Raw genomic sequence first — 20,929 nt, forward strand, 5'->3', positions numbered from 1 at the left:
CATTATCATATGCATTGCAAGTAATATACCATCATCAGATTTATACTCTAATTGTAAGTAGCAAATGTGTAATTACTAGAATTTAACCTCTCCAAATTGATGTAATTCAACCTAATTACCCTGGCTACATAAATGCATGCTAATCAGCAAGAAAATACTTAAATAAAACAAGAATGCTAACACAACACCAACTACAGAATAAACAAACTTTTGAAGAAGGAAAAAAATCAGGAACTAATTACATCTCCAACAATAAATCATAAATGCGTACTATCTTAAAGTCTTTTTCCTAAAATAAAATAAAATAAAATAAAATAAAATAAAAAGTTCTTTTTCCTGTTCACTTAGACTTAGATGTGGCCAGAATTGTTCCAGTATGTGTTTTGACTCTATCCACATTGATAGTTTATTCCTGTATTCATGTCTCAATTCAATAAGCCATCTGATCTTATTTATTTAGTAAACATTTATTCTGAGCTTGTTATGAGCTGGACCGTGTGGAGGTGTCAGAGAAACAGAAACAGTCCCTGTCCCGAATCTAGTTAAGTTGCTTGCTTAAATAACACTAACTCAAAAAAAAAAGACCCCATCATTTTAAAAGGTTAATAAAATCCTGCATTTGTTTGCTTTACTCCCTCAATGACTCCCCGTGGGGCTTAAATACAAATCCAACTTTTAACCATAGCCTTTAAGACCCTATGTGACCTACCTCTGACCTCTCCCTTCTGTTATCTCCTTGCTCTCCAGCTCTACTGTGCAGTAGCCACAGGAGATACATTTTGATTCCTAAAAGGTGCCTAACACATTCCTGCCTCAGGGCCTTTGCACTTGCTCTTGCTACTTCTGTCTGGAAAGCTGGCTCTTGCTTCCTCACCTCCCTAGGCCCCATAAGACAGAAATTCTAGGCAGTGCTTTATTCACATTACTTTCAGGATTTCTTAGAAACTGTATCAAAACAAAGAGATCATATATGTCCCCAGAAAAAAGAAGAAAATATTCCTAACTGAGGATTTTATAACAAAGAAATCACAGGCATGATCAGCAACCTTATGAGAACAAAGATACACACACTCTAAACTCCTGTAACCAGTTTAATAGTCTTGAAACACCTTGTAAATCAGTGCTTCTTTTTGATCAGTGTATATAATAAGTGCTTATAAGTACCTGACACAAAAGTACAGTTGTCTCTGTCATAAATTTACCTGAAGTTAATATGGAAGCACATAAAGCAGTAAAGCATGAGCCATTTCATTAAGTATTATTTTTACTGTTGAGAATTTACAAGACTGAGGGAAGCTGATCTGGATAGTCCAGATCTCTCTTAAAAATTGCTGAAGTAGGTTGTGGTCATCTTCTTTGTCTCTCTGTGACTTTCTTTACATCAAGGAGAGTCACTGTGATGCTCAAATATTACGTCTCATCCACTGAAAAAAATTTCTTATTTTTGAGCTTACTCAACATTTTTCCCATTTTTTTTTAACATGGCCAGTGGATTTGCCACAGGTACTTAGTGTATGCCCCGAGTCTTACGTCTATGAACAATAGTCATGTGACTTCAAGAAAGATCATTTGAAAAATGAATATATTTAGTATTTGATATTTTGTCTAAACGTATTTTGTGTAACAATGTTAATTGAATAGAAATGAGGATCATGAAAAGAGTAGGGGAACACATTAACCAGGAGGGGTACCAGAGCTGGCTCAGAGATTTTAAGAGAAAGGTTGTTTGGCCTCATTAGGCCTCAGTTTTCTCATGTAAATACTAAAGGATTAATCTAGATCAGGGAAGGCAAGTAGGGCCTCTCTTTGTGCCAAATGAAATCGGTTCGAAGAAGCTGCTGCACTGTATTAAGAAGTGTCTTGAGGCCATATATGGGCTCACTGGGCAAGAATGCAGATTACTCCTTGAGGTTGGCCAGGGACACAGAATTCAGAAATGGTGCAACTGTGCCATATATTGGCAATTCCTGGGCAGGGTGAGAGTTTTCAGTGTTTCTTTTTAAGTTTCTTCACTGTGTTTGCACAGTTTTTTACTATGTGGAAAACCATTTACCAAAAGTAAAAAATAATCTAAATCCACTATTTATCCACACTGATTTCTATTTTGTTCTTCTTCAGTTTCCAGAAATTTATAATAAATATATGGCCACTACTCCCCTTTTCTTATGTCCTTAAAAGTTCTTAGTTCCTCTTAATGTCCTATCTATGCCTCTGGAGAAGCCTTCCTATAGTAATTTCCACCACCAGAATGAATTGTCAACTCCTGACTTGTTTCCTCTGTCTTTACCAGCTTCTCAAGATTGGGTCAACTAGTTCTATGTAAGGCAGCCCTAATCCCAACATCTAGTGGAGGATCTGTTGGATTTCTGCCTTCCTCCCAATAATCAAACTTATTCTCATCCAACCCAGTGTTCTGTTACTTTTCCTCAAGCCCTGAAGGCCTAGAACTTCATCCCTTCTCCAACCTCTGTGTTGACCTGGATCATAAATCTAGGCTGTTTTCTAAAATATGCTAGTAATTCCACCTGAGACTTCACATCCCTGAGCCTGGAATCCAATCCTAAACCAGTACCAATGGCTGGAGCCTGTATCATGCCCTCTTATTTCTTTTATCAACCCTTATTTCTCAGGGATAGATTCTAATCATCAATAATAATGGTCATAATAGAAATCATGTTATCAGCAAGTACTATAGAAGCAATGCCTGGATTATCTCATCCTTAAAAACGATGTATTTATTTTACAAATGGGAAATCAGAGGCTTAGGGAAGTTAATTACTTGCTTAAAGTCACAAAGCAGATGAATCATGGAGTTGAATAGGAATCAAATGGCTTGGATCCAGACCTGTACTCTGAGCTCCTGCTTTTTGTTCCTCTGGAATTACTAATCTACTGCTCCTGCTGGATTGGTCACAGGTAGGGTGGGTACATAGGGAAGACCTCCCTTCTCAGGACTGGTGCCCAATAAGACCTCTCCATTGGGAGGCTTCCCCTCACATCCCTTTAGCTATTTTTAGGACTCTGTTATGAAATAAATGTGTTCATGGAGTTTTGCTTGGTACTGGGGACATATAACAAACAAATCAGGCACAGTCCCATCCATTTAAGCATCTGGCAGAGGAAAGAACCATTAATCACATACTTTTACAAAGAATTGCTTCCTTAGTGTTGTGGTAAGCTCGCTAAGGAAGATTGCAGTGCACAAAAAACAAAACAAAACAAAACAAAAAAACAAACCTACAACAGGACGCCCTGACCTATTCTGGCAGGTCAGAGAATTGCTGCTTGGCCTCACCAACTCAGGTGGATGGCTTAGTACTTACTGTCTGGCTCACACATGACTTCCCTTCCTGGCTCAAACACAACAAAGTTCCTTTAGCAGAATTCCAGCTCTGAGCGGCCCAGCTCCCAGCATGCGTTGCAGCTCTCTCAGTTCACGGCAGCCTCAACTCTACTAATAGAAGTTTTACTAAATATATTAACATATTTCAGGCTACCATTACCTTATCAGACCTCTGCTCTGCTGAAATACTGAGCAATATTGTTTTATTGATTGGGTACCTACTGACGGTAGCAATATGCACACATGCATTATTCTCATACCACTATAGCTTTAATAGTCTGGAGGTAATATTGAAAGTAATTTACTGTCATCTATATACGGCGGTTTGAATGCTGTGGTAGTTAGAGCTGCCAATTTGGAAATTCTGGCCTGCATTCAAATTAGTTATCTAAAGTCTTTTCAGAACTAACTTGATAAAATCAGATAGCAGGAAAGACCAAGTCTCTGAAAAGCATCACTGATCTGATTGCCATACACAAATAGAGCAGATGGGAACGATTTTTTTTTTTTTAAGAATGAAACATAGACGTATCTGCCTTTATCCTGAGTTTTCAGTGGAGTCAATGACAGGGACTGAATGTGAGTTTGCTAACATGATGACTTAATTTAGTGCCAAAATTCTGCATCTTTCCGCTACCTGCATTGCAGGGTTCAGCACACGAACTGAAGACAGACCAGAGGTTTAGATGCAGAAAATACTGAAACATTTGTTGTGTTTTTTTCACCAGTGATAACACTAAGAATCTTTATGTACGCAATCATTCAATATTTTATATTATCGAAGGATCAATTGTAAAAAGAAGCAAACGGAAACCTGCTATGGTAAAAACTCACTTTATATTCATTGCTTTCCTTGGCCTAAATGCATTTTTTTAAAAAGGACTTAAGTACTATAAATATGTGTAGATCTTGTTGATCCATTTTAACTGCTGGATAACATTTTTTGGATTCCGTTACACAAATCACATTTCTGTAAACATTGCACAAGAGAGGAACAATTAGGTTGTTTTCATTTTTTGTTTTACTAGCATCCAATGATTCAGTGAAAATTCTTAGACATAGCTCCTGAGTGAGCTCATCTAATTTCTCTAGGATAGACACCCATAAAAAGTGGGAGAAAAACAAATTGCAAAAAGATAGTGCAGCTGGATTCCAATTATATAAATCTTTAGAACTCACAAACATACTGCTTACGGGTGAATTTGTTCATATTACAGAAGTTCAGAAACATGCGTGGAAATGATCCATACCAACTTCAGGGGAGAAGGCTTCTAGGGAGGAAGGGGTAAGAGATAGAAGTAACATTTTAGCAATATCTGTAACATATTTCTTTAAAAAAATGATCTGGAAGAAATTGCAATATGTTAACATCTGTTCAATCTTGGTGAGATAATTATGTAGATATCGTATTTTTCTTATACTTTTAACTATGTTTGCAATGCTTTGTAAGTTCTATGAAACATTGCAGGCTATTATTTAGAAAAGGGAAAATGGGGGATGTACCATAAAAGCATTAGAACTATTGGTAAAAAATCCTGTATGCATATACTCAGCTGCGTCCTGTGGGAGGAGGTACATATGAGTTGGAAAACTAGATATGAAAGATGATCAAAGCCCCACATAGCAGAAGGATTCACATGGCTATCAACCTAAATAGCACTTTGTACCTTAACTCACTTAGGGTGAGGGCTGGAACCAGGGTAAGCGCCCAGAAATCTTGGGTGTTCAGGGAGCTGACACACGTGACCTGTTAAGGACCATTCAGCCTCCTTCCTGGGATGAGGTGGACTCAGTTACAGGCAGGACTCAGCCTCTGAGTGGGAAGGAAGTGACAGGGCCCTTTAATTCTACATGAAATCAGAACCGAGTCAGGGATTAGTTATAAAGAAAACTGGAGTTGAGTCTACAAGACAGGCACATCTGTGTGTTGAGACTGTGTGGTAAGGTGGGAAGCCAGTATGGTTGGAGTCAGCCCATCTGACTTTGAATCATGGACAAGATATGAAAGCTTTCTGAGACTCCGTTTCTTTACCTCGAAGTCAGGAGTTAACCCCACCCTGGATGATATTCGTATCAGAGTCAAATGAAATAACATGTGAAAGTTCTTGGCACCTTAAAAAAAGATCTTTTTTTTTTTAAAGATTTTATTTATTCATTTGAGACACAGAGATACAGAGAGAGAGAGAGAAAGCATGAGCAGGGAGAGAGGCAGAGGGAGAGGGAGAAGCAGGCTCCTCGCCAATCCAGGAGCCCGATGTGGGGCTTGATCCCAGGACCCTGGGATCATGACCTGAGCTGAAGGCAGACGCTTAACCGTTTGAGCCACCCAGGTGCCCCTTAAAAAAAGATCTTTTCCTCTCCGCCGATAAGGTGAGTGTAATTGGGGGTAAAATAGGAAGGAGATAAAGAGAAGCAGCCAGAAGACTTCCGCTGATCTCATCTGAAGTGCCCGTGCAGGAGGGATCTAAGAAAAAAATCCCGTCCCTGCTGCCCCTTTCTCAGACCAGAGAGTAGGGTTGGGGTGAAGTGCTAGATTGTACAGTGACTGAAAGCAGTTGCAAATTAGTAATAAGGGTATTTATTAGATTATGTGTGTGTTCCTCAAATCGGTTGGGATGCAGTAGTCTGTTGATTCAGTTCCATGTTAGGGGTAGCTTGGCTGTTCTGACCATGATGCTCAGCACTGAGCATCCTTGTTCATGTTCTGACCGCTGGTCAGAGGAGAGGAAAGGTACTCCAGGAGGACGTGTCCGTCTCTTCTGGGAGAGCTGCACCAACCCAGACTCACAATCACTGCTTCTGTCCCTGTGCTCTGTAAGGCAGTCTGATGCTTTAAAACACGCATCCCAATATAAGTTTCAAGCGGATGATTTTGAAATCAAGTAAGAATCTTTAATACAGGCATTCTCTGTCTGCTACCACTCCTGCTCTCTGCTGCTTTTTAATTCTCCTTTTATTCAAATTAAATACCTTACAGTCATTCAGAAACTGTGCCTTATGTTGCTGCATCTTCCCACTGTCAGAGCAGTTAATTAGCTCTTGGCAGGTCTGAGATTCTGAAGAGCTTGAAAGATGATTTGTAATTGTGCACTGAAGTACAGCAAGTCGGTTCAAATAAACATGGTTAAAAGTCTATTGTTCGGCATTTGTCAATTTCTACACGATCTAGATTTTCATTTCTTTGGCAAAAATAGAAAGTCTTATTTGTTTCACATTCCTGGAGGTAGAGCGATCATTTCTTATACCTGAACAAAGGAAGAGTGTAAAACCTAAGGAAAAACATAAAAAGGAAAATGGGATCTTATTGAAGCAAAAAGCCCTATAAAATCTGAAAAGGGCTTTGCTATGGAAGACCTATACCATAAAATTGATTCTTATTGCTACTGTTACCTTTAAAGAGGTCAAAAATGAGAGACTTACAGAGAGTCTTTCTTATTCATCTTTGCCAGCAAAATAGAGTCCATTCTTCTTAGATTGCCATTCAGAATCCTCGGGGGTTTTGAATTTGACATATTTCTCTGGTCATTTCTCCCATGACTTACCTGCATACACGTTATGTGGTAATTTTTGAACATCTCAGTCCTGCCTTAAGAGGCTGACTGAATTTTTACTTGCTTCTAGAGACTTCTTTCCCTACTAGTGACCCCTCCCTCTTAGGGACAAATTTAGGAAAAATACAGGATGTCCAGTTAAATATGAATTTCATATAAACGAGGGGTATTTTTCAAAATAACTGTATCCCATGTAATATTTGGAATGTACTTTAACTAAAAATGTATTCCTTGCATATCTGAAATTGAAGTTTGACTGGATGCGCTATATTGTATCTGGCAACCCTAATTCCTACTCTGAACTCTTGGGAGATTAATCGTCTTTATCATTCACTTATCAGTGACATTTCCAGCTAGTTCTGTTGTATGTCTTCAGACAGGTCTTAAACCCCTTAGAAACAGAGAGGAGTTCTACTTCCAGTTTGGATACAGAAGGATGTGCAAGATCTTCCATTCCTGTGGTAAAAATCCGAAATTCCCAGGCAACATACAAACAAAAACAACCCTCGTTTTTCCTAAATATCTTGAGGAGTTGTGGGTTACAAATAAATGTTAAAGAAAACACTAGAGGGAGAAGGTGGATGGAAGTGAGGCCAGTTTCTAAGCTATGATCAGAGAGCTTGAAGGAGACCACCAGCTAAGGAAGGACTGTCTTTGCTTTGACTAGCAGAAACCAGCACATGCGGGGCAAATCTGTATTTGAATCTCATGCCGCCCCAAACACAAAGCTAATCCTCTTTGTCTAGTAATTCCCTCTTTGGGAATTGCACTGAGTAAGCAGAAGCTGGAAGCTGGGGTGGAAAATGGAAAATGACCTCAGGATCTTACAGCCAGAAAAAAAGACCAATACCTACAGAGGAATAATAATAAATATGACAGTATAAGAAATAATGGAGACAAAAAGAAAATAGAACAAAACCTTTGAAGTGCGAAAATGCAAAACTAAATACTCTCAACCTAGTGTTCTGCACACAGTAAAAATATATTTTAAAAATTCTGGCTAAATAAAAATATTGTCAGGTAAACAAAAGATGAGAGAAATGGTTGCTGACAGATTCACGCTATCAAAAATGCTAAAGAGAGTTTTTCAATCTGAAGGGAGATGGTGCCAGATGGAAATTCAGATCTACAATAACAAACAAAGAACCTTGATAAGGATTTTTTTAAAAGGGGTGAATATAAAAGATTATTTTCTATCTTAAATTTTTAAAAATTAGGTTAAAATGTCTAAATACATTATATGTACATACATTGTATGTGAATACTTGTAATAGTAATTCAGGGTTGATCATGGTAAATTAAGAACGCCTATTAAAATTCCTAGAGCAGCTGCTATAAAAATAATAAAAAGAGGAATAGCTAAAAAGCCAGTAGAGAAGATATGAAAACATACTTGTTTATATCACTCCTCTTCAGGAAAAAAAAAAAAACAAAATGGAAAGAAGAAACAAAGAATAGAAAGGACCAAAAAGAGAACACAGATCATGTGTCCCTCTGGAGTTCTCTTTGTCATAAAGTACTTTAATTATTCAGAGTGAGTGAAAAAACCATGACACTTCCAGCTCAGAGAAACGATCCATTCCAACCCTGTTCTTTGTGAACCCTGTGTGAGTCTGTGGTCGTTTTTGCTCATGACTTTTTCAACACTGTTATTGAGATCCAACTTATATGCCCTATAGCTCACCCATTTAAAGAATATAATTTAATATTTTTAGTATATTTACAGAGTTTTGCAACCATTACCATGACCTAATTTAAAAATATTTCATCATGCCCAAAGTAAGCTTCTCTGCATCAGCCCTTTTCTTCTATTTTCTCTGTTTGTTTAAATTTGGAGTCGTGGGATCCTCTGAGTTCGCTGAAACCAAATGCCTGCTGGTAGCCTCGAATGTCTGCATGTGTAACAACGCCCACAGGTGATTTTAGACAACACCCGAGTTTGACAACCGCATCGGTAACGCTGCTCTTTTCTCACCAAATCCATTTCATTTTGCCTCTTCGTGAAATCTAGGAAGTTCACAAAGATCTCGTTCTCCAATAGTGAGAATAGTCCTATTGAAATGAATAGTACGTCCGGGGTTCTGACACAGCTCAGCCCCCAAGGCACACCTTACGTTGCATTGTTTGTGATGGCTCCCCAGGGTGGTGCGGTCTGAGGGCCCGTGACAACTCACATTGATTTAAAATGTAAGATTTTCGCTAAAGGATATGAACAAACATTTTAACTAGTTAATATAAAGCGTAGGTGGTTAAGAACAAGGGCTGTGGAGTGTGACTTGGTCAAACGTGGCTTACTGTATTTGTGAACTTGAGCAAGTTTCTCAAACTCATGAACCACATGTCTGCTCTCCAAAACAACATGTTTTTCATGAGGTTGTGATGAGAATAAAATGAAACAAAAGAAGTCGATTACTTGGAAAAATACTGGCATGTGGTAAATACTCACTAGATGTTAATTATTATCATCATTATAGTTTATGGCTAATAGTTCACCTTAGGATTATACTGGGACCAGTTTGAAGCATTTCACTGCTCTCTTCCATGATCAAGTAAGAGGCTTAGAATTTTATAACCGTGGCACTTATTTTATAGGATTGTTGTCACTGGGGAATACATATCTGAAACAGAGAGCCAAATGGCATGGTAATAAAGTGTTCATCTTATTCAGATGGAATTTAGAAAAGTGGAGTGTACAGATTTTTAAAACTATTATTGTGGAAGCATCGAATACAACCATGTTTTGTTTGCTATTAAAGGATTGTTAGAAGCCTGTGCATGTTGTACGGTTAGTATCTGTTTGTTTCTATGGTAATTCAAAAGCCTTTGTACCCTCCTCCACATACACCTTTTTGGGGTTATTTATTTATTGACTTCTATCTGTTTGTCCCTGTCTCTTGTTTCATAAATAAGATCCTGCTTTTCTCTGACATTCTAAATGGTCACAGGAATTTTAAAATGAATTGCTACATCAAGACAAGGGGAAACAGGAGGAGAGGGAGTACGCTGTGACTTTAGGATGGAAAGAAATGCAGTTTGACTGCAAACGTAGAGGCAGCTTTGATTGGGGAAAACATAGAAAAACTACAAGAGCAATCAGGAAACTCTTACAAATCTCCCAGGCAGAGGGGAAACTTAGTGCAGGAAATGTTCATGCCAGGAGGAAACAGCTGGTTAAAACTGTACAGAGTATCAATCATGTGGGCAAATATACATGGAACTGAGCAGCATGAGAGTACAGGCTCCTTGCCAGGACTGGAATGAAGGCAAGGATGGGCTTAGACACACACACACACACACACACACACACACACACAAACGGAGGCATCTTTTGGAGTCCTTTGCCAAGGACAGCAACAACAGCACATTCTGTTTCCAGGGGCAGTGAGAAATGTTCCCCTGGTGCTGCGATGAATGGAGGACTGTGGGCTATCTCTGTGCGGGCCACTGCAGAGGCACCTGGGGAAAGAGTTGTGCAGGCTGTGATTTTCATTGACTTCATGGCTCTCAAAGGGCACTGCTGCTCTCTCATCCTGGCCACAGAGCCCAGGAAACAATGCCCCCAATAGGATGGTTTCTTACGGCTTTCTCTTTTATACTTGCATATATGAGCTTCCTTGGGTGAGACAAATAGTTTTTCTAGGAGACAAGGGTACATGCTTTATTGGGAGAAGGGGGCTTTTAGGAGATGTATATCTTAGGACACAGAAAGTCCCACAGAGAAAGAAAATGGAAAAGAGGGATTTAGCAGTAAAACAGAAACAATTTTTGTGACCCTCATTGAAATATAACCAATAAGACAAGAACTCATGCGAGTGCAGGCCAGAAGTAGAGAAAAAGAGGAATGACGTTCTGAGAACTAGGACATTCTGAGAACAGGCCCACCCATGAAATATAGGAGATTGAAGAAATATTAGAAAAAATATATTAAGTAGTTTTCAGAACCTACTTTGTACCTAGGAAACTAACTTCTATGAGCTCAAAGTATAGAAACGATTATTTCTAAATATAGAAATGATTATTTTTAGAATAGAGGCATCTAAAATGGAAAGCTCTTAAAAAACCCCTCAATATCATACTTTTTATTGGACTGACATAACCTGAAAATTGATAAGCAGAAAATATAAATGGAGGAATGTTCTGTTTTATTGTACTTTGTGGGTAATAAAATAAGAAAAAGGATTGGAAATAACCAGGTTTTTGTGATCATTCTATCTTATACCTAGATGCTTCCGAGACCTGAAACAAAAATTGTTCTATAGGAAAAAGATTAGCAAAAAAAAAGATAGTTTATAAAATGAATCCATATACTGTGTGCTTTGGGGAAAGCAAAAAATGCCCACATTAAAAGTCAAGCGCAAGAGGGACAGTAGGTGAAAATGTGGTAAACATTAGAATAGTAAGTTACTTCCACGGGAAGAAAATGCCACTTCAAATAAAATACAGAAAAATCCTGAGATATTTGGAAAGAGAGTTCTAGGTTTCGTTCCAAAAAAAATTCAATTTAAAGGTACAAACATGTCAAAACCTGATAACATTTTGCAGAGTATCACATACAGGAAAATATAACCACTGAAGAAAACAATGCAAATGAAAGACATCAAAATTATAGAAATGTTGGGGTTTTATGTGTACTTTTATATTATCTTTAGTTCTGTATAATACCAAGTTAAAAAGGATAAAATCTCTGCAGAGTGTTTTATATTGGCCCTGAGGGAGGGAGATATTTTCTCATGATAAAATAATAATTTAGAAATGAAAGTAGGCTATAACTAGAAAAATGTTTAAATTGCACAAGATTCACAGTCAGGATGGACCCTCTCTTAATCAAATAATGTCTTCTCTAAGGAAAAGTCGAATTTGAAATTGAGAAGTAATGTCCTCACAGATGTATCCACCAACCCTAAATTAACTGTCATTACTATAGTAAATTATGAAATCAAGAGGGGTCACCTAATTATCTAAAGAATCATAAACTCTAAAAACTCTCATATATGCAAAGATAAAGGAAAGTGCATTCAATTAATTAAAAAGACAAGTCAAAAATACAAAATTTTTACCTAAAACTTCAAAAAACAATTTTTTTTAAAAAAGAAAGAATGTTATCTTCATTCTTGGGTTCCTCGCCTGTCTAAGAGGGTCTACTTGGGTTCCTCGCCTGTCTAAGAGTGTCTATTTTTAACACTAGTTTCATCCTCACCACTATTGTTAGAAAGTCATTATATGCTTATCAATTTTTCATTTTATGGCTGTTCCACAATGTTTTTACTCTTAAAAGAAAGAAAAATCATACATAGTCCTACTACTCTAACACTTGCTTGTTAGAGTAACACTTATTTTTACTTTTTCCTGTCTATTCTTTGTTCATAAGCTTACACATTCTGACACAGTAATTATAGCATAGCTTTTTAAAGAATGTATCCTACCTACAGCCTGGGCCCCTGAATTTCCAGACTAACCATTGTTGTGTTGCAGTCTTTATTATACTCTTGCCCTGAAGCACCCCCTCCTGCCTAGCAAAACTGCATTTCCATGGGCTGCCACTTTCACACTCCAAATATTCTACTTTTCATTTCCTTTTCAAAGTTAAAGGAATCTCTTTGACTTTCTGATTGAAGTCTTGCATATGCACATCACTCTGGACTATATATTGCCTGCTAAATGTTCATCCAGGGGATGTTACTGCATTTTGAGGTGGAGTAGTTCTTCCTTGAGGGGAACATGAACACCCTTGGTTTTCACCCACTACGTATGAGTAGGGCTCCACCTTCCCTTGTGACAAATAAAAATGCTTCCACACGTGGGCCACCTGGGTGGTGCAGTCAGTTGAGCATTCAACTCTTGGTTTTGGCTCAGGTCATGGTCTCAGGGTGGTGAGATCTGCTTGAGTTTCTCTCTCCTTCTCCCTCTGCCTCTCCCCGCCATGCTCTCTCTCTCTCAAATAAATAAATAAACCTTAAAAAATAAAAAAAATGGTTCCACACATTCCAAAATTCTCTTTAGAAGGTGGTACCACTCCCACTGAGAATCACTAACACATGTATTTCACTATGTGTGCTAAAGATTCAGAGCTGAATTGCCACAAATGTAGCATGATCCTAGAAATATGGCAAAGAGTTAAACATTCCAAAGTGTTTCCTTGGACAGGCTTCCTGAAACTCCTGAAATTCTCACCACTGGTCATTGCCTTAGTTAGGTATACAATGATAAAAACAAAACCAAAAAACATATATAGCTTTTACCATATGTCAGACTCTATTATAAGCGTTATATATGTATAGTAATATAATCCTCTACAATGAACTCTGTAAGGTCCCATTATTATTATTATTATTATTATTATTATTATTATTATTATTCCCATTTCACTGATGAGAAAACTGAGAAACAGAGAGGTTAAGCAAATGTAACTAGCAAATGTAACCACGTGCTCAGCTGGCTAGTGGTAGGGCCAGTATTTGAACCAATGCTATCCAGGTCCAGAGTCTATGCATGCTTTTAATTACCACCTTTTGATGCCTTTGTAAAAAGTCAAGACAGGCTCCAGTTGCTACTGCTAACATAGATTGTACATTACCTTGGAAGAAAATAAAGTCATACAGTATGCTAATATTCAGCTATACTATATAAATGCCCATCAAATATAAGATTAATATAAGACACATATATGGTACCAGTTAAAATACAGTCATTCAGACCCAGCTTCCTATTGTGAATCTACCACCAAGTTGTATAACCGTGCACTTACCATAGTAAGTATCATGAGTAAACATTCAATACATATCAATATTAGTCTTATCATCACTATTATTAATGATCTTTATTATGAATAATAAAGTAATATAAAGTAATAATATAGTATATAGTATAATATAAAATAATAATAATATAGCATAATATAAAGTAGTAGTAAGTAAAGTAGCCCTTTTCCACAGTGCTTCTCAACCTGGTAGTTCTTTAAAATTAACTGGAAAGGTTTTAAAAAATACTTATTTCCCAGACCATATATCATACCAAATAAGCCAGAATATTAAGGGTGGAGGGGTGAAGATGGGGCCTGCTTATTAGTATTTTTGTAAAGCTCCCCAAATAATTCTGAAGTGCAGCCAGGATTAAGAATAACATTGGTCAATTAATATTCATATGACCTGCAAGACAGCATGTTGGATGTAGCAGTGTTCTGGGCACCATGATAGGCACTGAAGAGGTTCTCACTGAGCTCAGCACCCTGATACGTCGAGCACACAGTGTGGAGATTTATTACACAGACCCTGGGATCAGGCAAATCTGGCCTCATACAGGGTCTCTACCACTTCATCTGTTAATCTGCTGGGTCTGTTTCCTTACTGTATGTCCAGTGTGATTGGCAGGGGCTAGCCTCTGGGGTCATGTTACTTAAGCTGATTGTTCACTGAATATAAGGAGTCTCATAATTCCAGGATATAAGTGTTTTAGCGGGAAGTGACTTAAATCTTGATGGATTAATTCTGTTATTATTATCACTATTTTTAGAACTACAGTTTATTAAGCATCTGTTCCATCCCAGGTTCTACATACATTGTCTCATTTAATCCTCAGAACAACCCTGTGAGATAGATGCTATTCTCCAAATTCTGCAGCTGAAGCAAGTGATGCAGAGAGAAATCATGTTACCCAGACTCACATAGCTTCTAAGTGGTAGAATTTGAACCCACATCCTAGCTCCAAATCCCCCACTCTCTCCACAATGTTTGTATTGTCTTGGATAAGACTGCCCGAGTCACCATTGGACTGCCGGCAGCATTTTGTCAGGTCTGGACTCACCCCAAATTGTCCTTAATCTTGAGAATAAGAGATCAATTTTGGTTCCTGAGGAGAGGGGTGTGCCCATAGAGACTAAGATGGTTCTGGAAATAGTGGATGCTGTCAACAAGAATCATATTCAAAGGTGAGGGAGGAGACAAAATATGTGTATTATTTCTCTGATCCAGACGGTTATTGCTCTTAGAAGAAGAGATAAGAGATAAACTTAAAGGCCCAGAATTCACTTTCAGAAGTAAATCAATCTTAGAAATGTTACTTTAACAAACTTCATTCGGTGCAAGGTCAGTCAGCATATTTGTGTCTCCCTTAATGGCAGTGGTATTCTACACGACAAGGAAGCAAGGGAGCAAGGTAAAGGAATGGGAATGAAGAGAAACAATGAGAACAATCTTGGCTACTTCCCAGAATATTCTAGAATTTAATTTTATTTATTTTGAACCAAAGATTTTTTTTTTTAAAGCAACATTTGATTTTTATATAACCTCTCTCTTCACAGGAACTTAAATGGAAATACAATCACTGATAGTTTGCCATGTTATAGTGTTTTCAGGATACAGTCGGAGAGGAAGTAATTAAATTATTATTCCTGTTTAGATATAAACAATAGAGGACAGAGAATTGGGATTTCCCAAAGTCACCCAAAGAGAGGAAAAGTCAGCTCAAGACACTTTCAAAATGTTCCTAGAAGAGGAATGCCTCAGGGCTTGTTGAGAAAAACCCTGTGTTTCTATTTAAATAAAGGACAGTTCTGAACTGTACTCAGAAAAAAACAAAACAAAACAAAAAAACATTTCTTGAATAACTTTTGAAGAAGCTTTCTTTGAAGGTAGACCCCAAAGTCATGGACTTATGGAGCCCACTAAGGAGTGGTGAGCAGTAGGCTCTGAGATGGTGAGGGGAGAAATCAGAGCAGGGGTGTTTTTTCTCAGTGTGTATAGAGTGCAGAATTTCTGGAGACAAAATTGAGAAGTGATCAGAGTAGAATCATTCCCCAGGGATCTGCCAAGAGGCAGGAGAAAGGATACTGACAGAGAAGTCACTCATCCCAAGAAAACTTGAACAGCCCCCCCTTCCTGGACTGACAGTGACTGTAAATTGTGAATGGCTGGCCAGAGACATTTAAAAACCCAATATCTCTCATGCTTTTCATATTTACAATCATGGAATCTTTGTCAGTTCATACTTTTGATTCATTTTGTGACAGGTAATGCTAAATTGCCCCTTGATTTAGATATTCACAATGATGTTAATAATTGTTCAAATTATCCTTTGCTGCCATTCTTCCTCTCATACTTGCAGCTCCAGCAACACTTAATTGCCTTAATTCCTTACATACAGCACACCGTTCTGACATTCATGCCCTCTCCTTTTTATTCCTCCCACTGTTTAGCCAACTCTTACTCATCCATTAAGACACCTCCCAGGTGACACTTTCTCTAAGAAGACTCTAGGTTGGGTGATGTATCCATCCCATATAGACATAAAAATTCCTGTGAGTGACTCTGTCATTGGACTTAACCCATTATATATTAACTATTTATTTGTTTTAGCTCAACTAGAACCGTGAGCTGCTTGAGAGCCATGACTAAGTCTTGGTCATCTTTAAATCCCCATCAACTAGCACAGAGCAGTTCCATGGTAGCATTTGGTAAATGTCAGTTTATTAATAACTGATGAAATAAAAACAAGTGAAAATTTATAGGTCATCTAGAAATCTGCAGAAATATCTAAAGCTGAAAACTTACTGTATTGTTTCCTTATGCTTTGTCAGAATACAAACAATAGGTCCACTAACCAAAGAAATCATCCTGTGCTTTGAGATACAATTAAATATTGAATGCGATAAAATCCTATATTATGCAGAGCATTCCTCACTTGAGAATAGGTTAGATTCCACTCAGTTGAATATCTCATTTATCCAAACCTCAGAATGTATTACTAAATGAGTCTATGCTGTGAAAGATGGTAGGGAGGGTGCCCACACCAGCTCACTAGCCCATAAAATCCTAGGTGATCCACAGTGTAGCTGACTTTTCTCCCCTGAGAATACTTATGTTGTTTCTTTTCACTCAAGGGTGTTATGGACCCTGGAGGCCTCCTATCTCCCCGTTGTCACTTTCAGAATGGTAATCTCCATTCCTACACAAAACTCTTCTTCCTCCCTTGCAGTTTTCTGTCCTCTTCTTTTGCACTCCCTTTCCCACTTTTTTGTCTTAGTGTCTTAGACAACCCAGGCTGCTATACCAAAATACCAGAGACTGAGAGGCTTAAATCACAGGCATGTATTTCTCACAGTTCTGGAGGCTGGGAAGTCCAAGTTCAAGGTTCTGGCAGGTTCTATGTCTGGTGAGGACCCTCTTCCAATTTGCACACTGCTGTCTTCTCATTATGGTTTTTCCTTGCTATGTGCATGTGGAGAGACTTCAAGTCTCTTCCTCTTTTTATAGAGGTGTTAGTACCATCAGGAGAGCCCCACTCTCATGATCTGGTCTAACCTTAATTACCTCCCAAAGGCCCCACCTCTAAATACCACCACACTGGGGATTTAGGGTTTCAATAAATGAATTTGGAGGGGACACAAAAATTCAGTCCATAGCACCTAGATTCTGACTTCCCAACACTTACAAGTGTCTCCTCTTCTCCATCCCTATATCTACTACCTAAGTCAGGAACATGCATTCTCATGGTAGTGTACTAATTGGTCCCTCTGTTTCAATTCAACCCCTCCCCAAATCTATTCTTCACCTTGCAGACACATGTTGCTGTTACTAGCAAACAAACCTGTTAATAGACACATGAAGTGAAGGGATGATACAGAAACTTATTGACATATCCCGGGCAGATAGTCAAATCTGCAAGTACTGCCCTCCTATGTAAGACCATTTGCTGGCTTCCCGTGCACTGGGGTAAAGTCTACCTTTCTTTCTGGCACTCTCTGATGGACTGCTGTTTTCCTTGCTGGACTGATCTCTTATCACATCTCATCTCCCACAACATGCTCTTGTCAGACTCTCAGCTTTTCCATGTCTCCATGAGTCTCCCTCTTCCCAGGATACCTCATGCCCAGCCTTCTTCCTACTCTAGCTCCCACTACCCCCCCCACCCCACTCATCCACTTAAAGAACGTCTACTCATTTTTCACAATTATTCAGCTTGAAGTTCTTCTCAATGAAAGTCTTCCTGACCCATTCCTCATTCCCCACTAGTTGAACTAATCCTGCGTTTTGCTGTGTGGGGTCTTTGCTCTATGCGGATCTCCGTCATAGCTAGCTCTTTGTTATGACTTTTAGTGGGGAGGTGGCATAGCCTTTACTCTGAGCTGGATCAAATTTCAAATCTCAAATTTCTACTCACAGCCTTGGCAATGCAGGACAATTTGCTTAACCAAAAACTAAGTGCTTTTTATGGCAGAGAGAGAGAGAGAGAGAGAAATGGGTGGGGTGGGGAGAATGGAAAAATGACTTCTGGTTTATCCTTCAGGATAAATAAGAATCTCTTTCCTTCCTTCTCACTTTGTAAGTTTCCTGTCCTCTCAGATGTAGATAAGGGACCCAGAGTGGGGAAACTTTAGTCTTCAGCCTCACTTCCTCATGCCGCTGTGAGTACAGCACAGAGGAGCCCAGTATGAGACCTGCAAGTCATCGCCAGGCAGGCACAGCCCTTGCTTGGGCTGCATCAGCAATGATGCTGGCAGGGACTCCATTCAGGGGTGGACAGGTATTCACTGGGCTGTGGCCTTAGTGCCAGCAGCCCTTCATCCAGCCATAACAAACAAATCCTGTGCTCAACCCTATCATTGAACTCATAACCTTATATATTAATTATCTACTTATTTTTGTTGACACAACAGGAACTGAACAGTCCTGGCCGGGCAATGCCCCTGAGCCAGAAGGAGATGTGACCATGATTGTCCCAGGGTCGAGTCCTTTTTCATAGCTTATGCACAGCTGGGGCAACTCATACTTGGCTTGTTCTGTCCTCAAGGCATTGGAATGGGGACAAAAATCCTAGAGAGAGCATCAATAATAGTGGTCGCGAGAATCCATGGGTCAACTCAGGTGTATTTTCTTCATAGTCATTCCTAAGGGGTTTGGAAAGCTACATGGGGTCTGTATGTATAATTTCAGGTCAGATATGTTAGATGATTTTTATTTGTTTCCACTACATTGAGAGGAAAATAACATTTTTATAGCACAAATAGGCTATATCCTGTTTAAACAAATCATTCATTCATGTAATCATTCAGTAGATGTTCATTGTGTGCTATGTTCATTGTCTTAAGTTGTATGTATTGGGATCAGTTTTTTGAGGACCTTTTTATTCCATGCCTAAGGATTCTGGGCTTTATTCTCTAAGTGTGTAGGGCCAAGAGGACAGTGGACTGATGGGAACATAACCCTGTGTCATGCAGAGCAGCAGTTTTGAGGATAAGGTTCAGCAATGAGAGTGGAGAGCTGGGGAGATCCATTAAGAAGCGACAGCATTTATTCAGGGAGAAGAGAATAAAATTTAAATAGGGCTATGACCCTGGTAAAAGAGAAGAGAAAATGGGTTTGATAATGATTCTGGAGGTCCACTCGTGGATTTAATGACTGATCAGATCGGAAGCCTGAAGGGAAGTGTTTCAGCCTGAGGGAGCAAGGGATTGATAATGCATTAGCTGATTTAGGAACTATGGGTATGGGGCAGGGCTGAGTGATGACAATAAGTCCATGTTAATTAGAAAATAGTTGCAAATGAGAGTGTCAGCTTAAGAGTAAGATCAGGCCTGGAGATGAAAGAAAATTTGGGAAATAAAGCTATGAGAGAGGATTAAATCACACAAGACATGCAAAGCAAAAGTGAAACTGCCAAAGACAGAGTCCTGGAGGGAGCGGAAGGAGGGGGGACCAACATTGGAGAGGCAAATTAAATGAACCAGCAAGGAGACTGAGAAAGAATAAAAGGAGAATCAGATGAAATGGATGGAATGATGATGTGAGATAAGAGAGTTTCAAGAGGGAGAGGTAGACATTGAAGTCAAGAAAAAGAGGGTTCCAATAAGTTGGTATTTATTTATCTCAAAGATGGAAAGTCATATAAGGAGTTAGTTCACTGTCTGCTTCGCTTAAGGTCATAGGGTTTCTTTCTTTTTCTTCTTCTCCTCCTCCTCTTCCCCCCCCCCCCCCCGCTTCCTCCTTCTTCTCCTCCTTATTCTTCTTTTAAATATTATTTTTTTAATTTTATCTTATTATGTTATTTTAATCACCATACATTACATCATTAGTTTTTGATGTAGTGTTCCATGACTCATTGTTTGTGTAGAACACCCAGTGCTCCATTCAGTACATGCCCTCTTTAATACCCATCACCGGGCTAACCCATCCCCTCACCCCCTCCCCTCTAAAATCCTCAGTTTGTTTCTCAGAGTCCATAGTCTCTCATGGTTCATCTCTCCCTCTGATTTCCCCTCCTTCATTTTTCCCTTCCTACTATCTTCTTTTTTTTTTTTAACATATAATGTATTATTTGTTTCAGAGGTACAGGTCTGTGATTCAACAGTCTTACACAATTCACAGCACTCACCATAGCACATACCCTCCCCAATGTCTATCACCCAGCCACCCCATCCCTCCCACCCCCTACCACTCCAGCAACCCTCAGTTTGTTTCCTGAGATTAAGAATTCCTCATATCAGTGAGATCATATGATACATGTTTTTCTCTGATTGACTTATTTCGCTTAGCATAATACCCTCCAGTTGCATTCACATCATTGCAAATGGCAAGATTTCGGTTTTTTTGATGGCTGCATAATATTCCATTGTATATATATACCACTACTTCTTTATCCATTCATCTGTTGATGGACATCTTGGCTCTTTCCATAGTTTGGCTATTGTGGACATTGCTGCTATAAACATTGGGGTGCATGTGCCCCTTCGGATCACTACATTTGTATCTTTGGGGTAAATACCCAGTAGTGCAATTGCTGGGTCATAGGGTAGCTCTATTTTCAACTTTTTAAGGAACCACCATACTGTTTTCCAGAGTGGCTGCACCAGCTTGCATTCCCACCATATTTGTGTAAATTCTTTCATCTGAATATTTGGTGCTCCAGGAACTAACTTTTTATGTGTTTGGAACATTTCCTCATGGTAATTTGAAATATTGCTCAAATTAAGCTTGAAAGCAAGTTTCATCTCTGGGAGAGCTAACCACAAGCTGAGTAGGATGTCTTGCTCACTTGCATTTGA

At 38.8% G+C, this 20,929-nt stretch overlaps 1 protein-coding gene across 2 annotated transcripts in view; it reads left to right on the forward strand.

The window, feature by feature from the left end:
* The window catches only part of NKAIN3 (sodium/potassium transporting ATPase interacting 3), a 619,197-nt gene that overhangs the window by 212,077 nt on the left and 386,191 nt on the right, over nucleotides 1-20,929 (forward strand). The gene's annotated exons all lie outside the window — the stretch shown is intronic.

Source organism: Phoca vitulina, unplaced genomic scaffold (genome assembly GCF_004348235.1).
Source record: "Phoca vitulina isolate PV1807 unplaced genomic scaffold, GSC_HSeal_1.0 scaffold25, whole genome shotgun sequence".
In the NCBI taxonomy this organism is placed as follows: domain Eukaryota; kingdom Metazoa; phylum Chordata; class Mammalia; order Carnivora; family Phocidae; genus Phoca; species Phoca vitulina.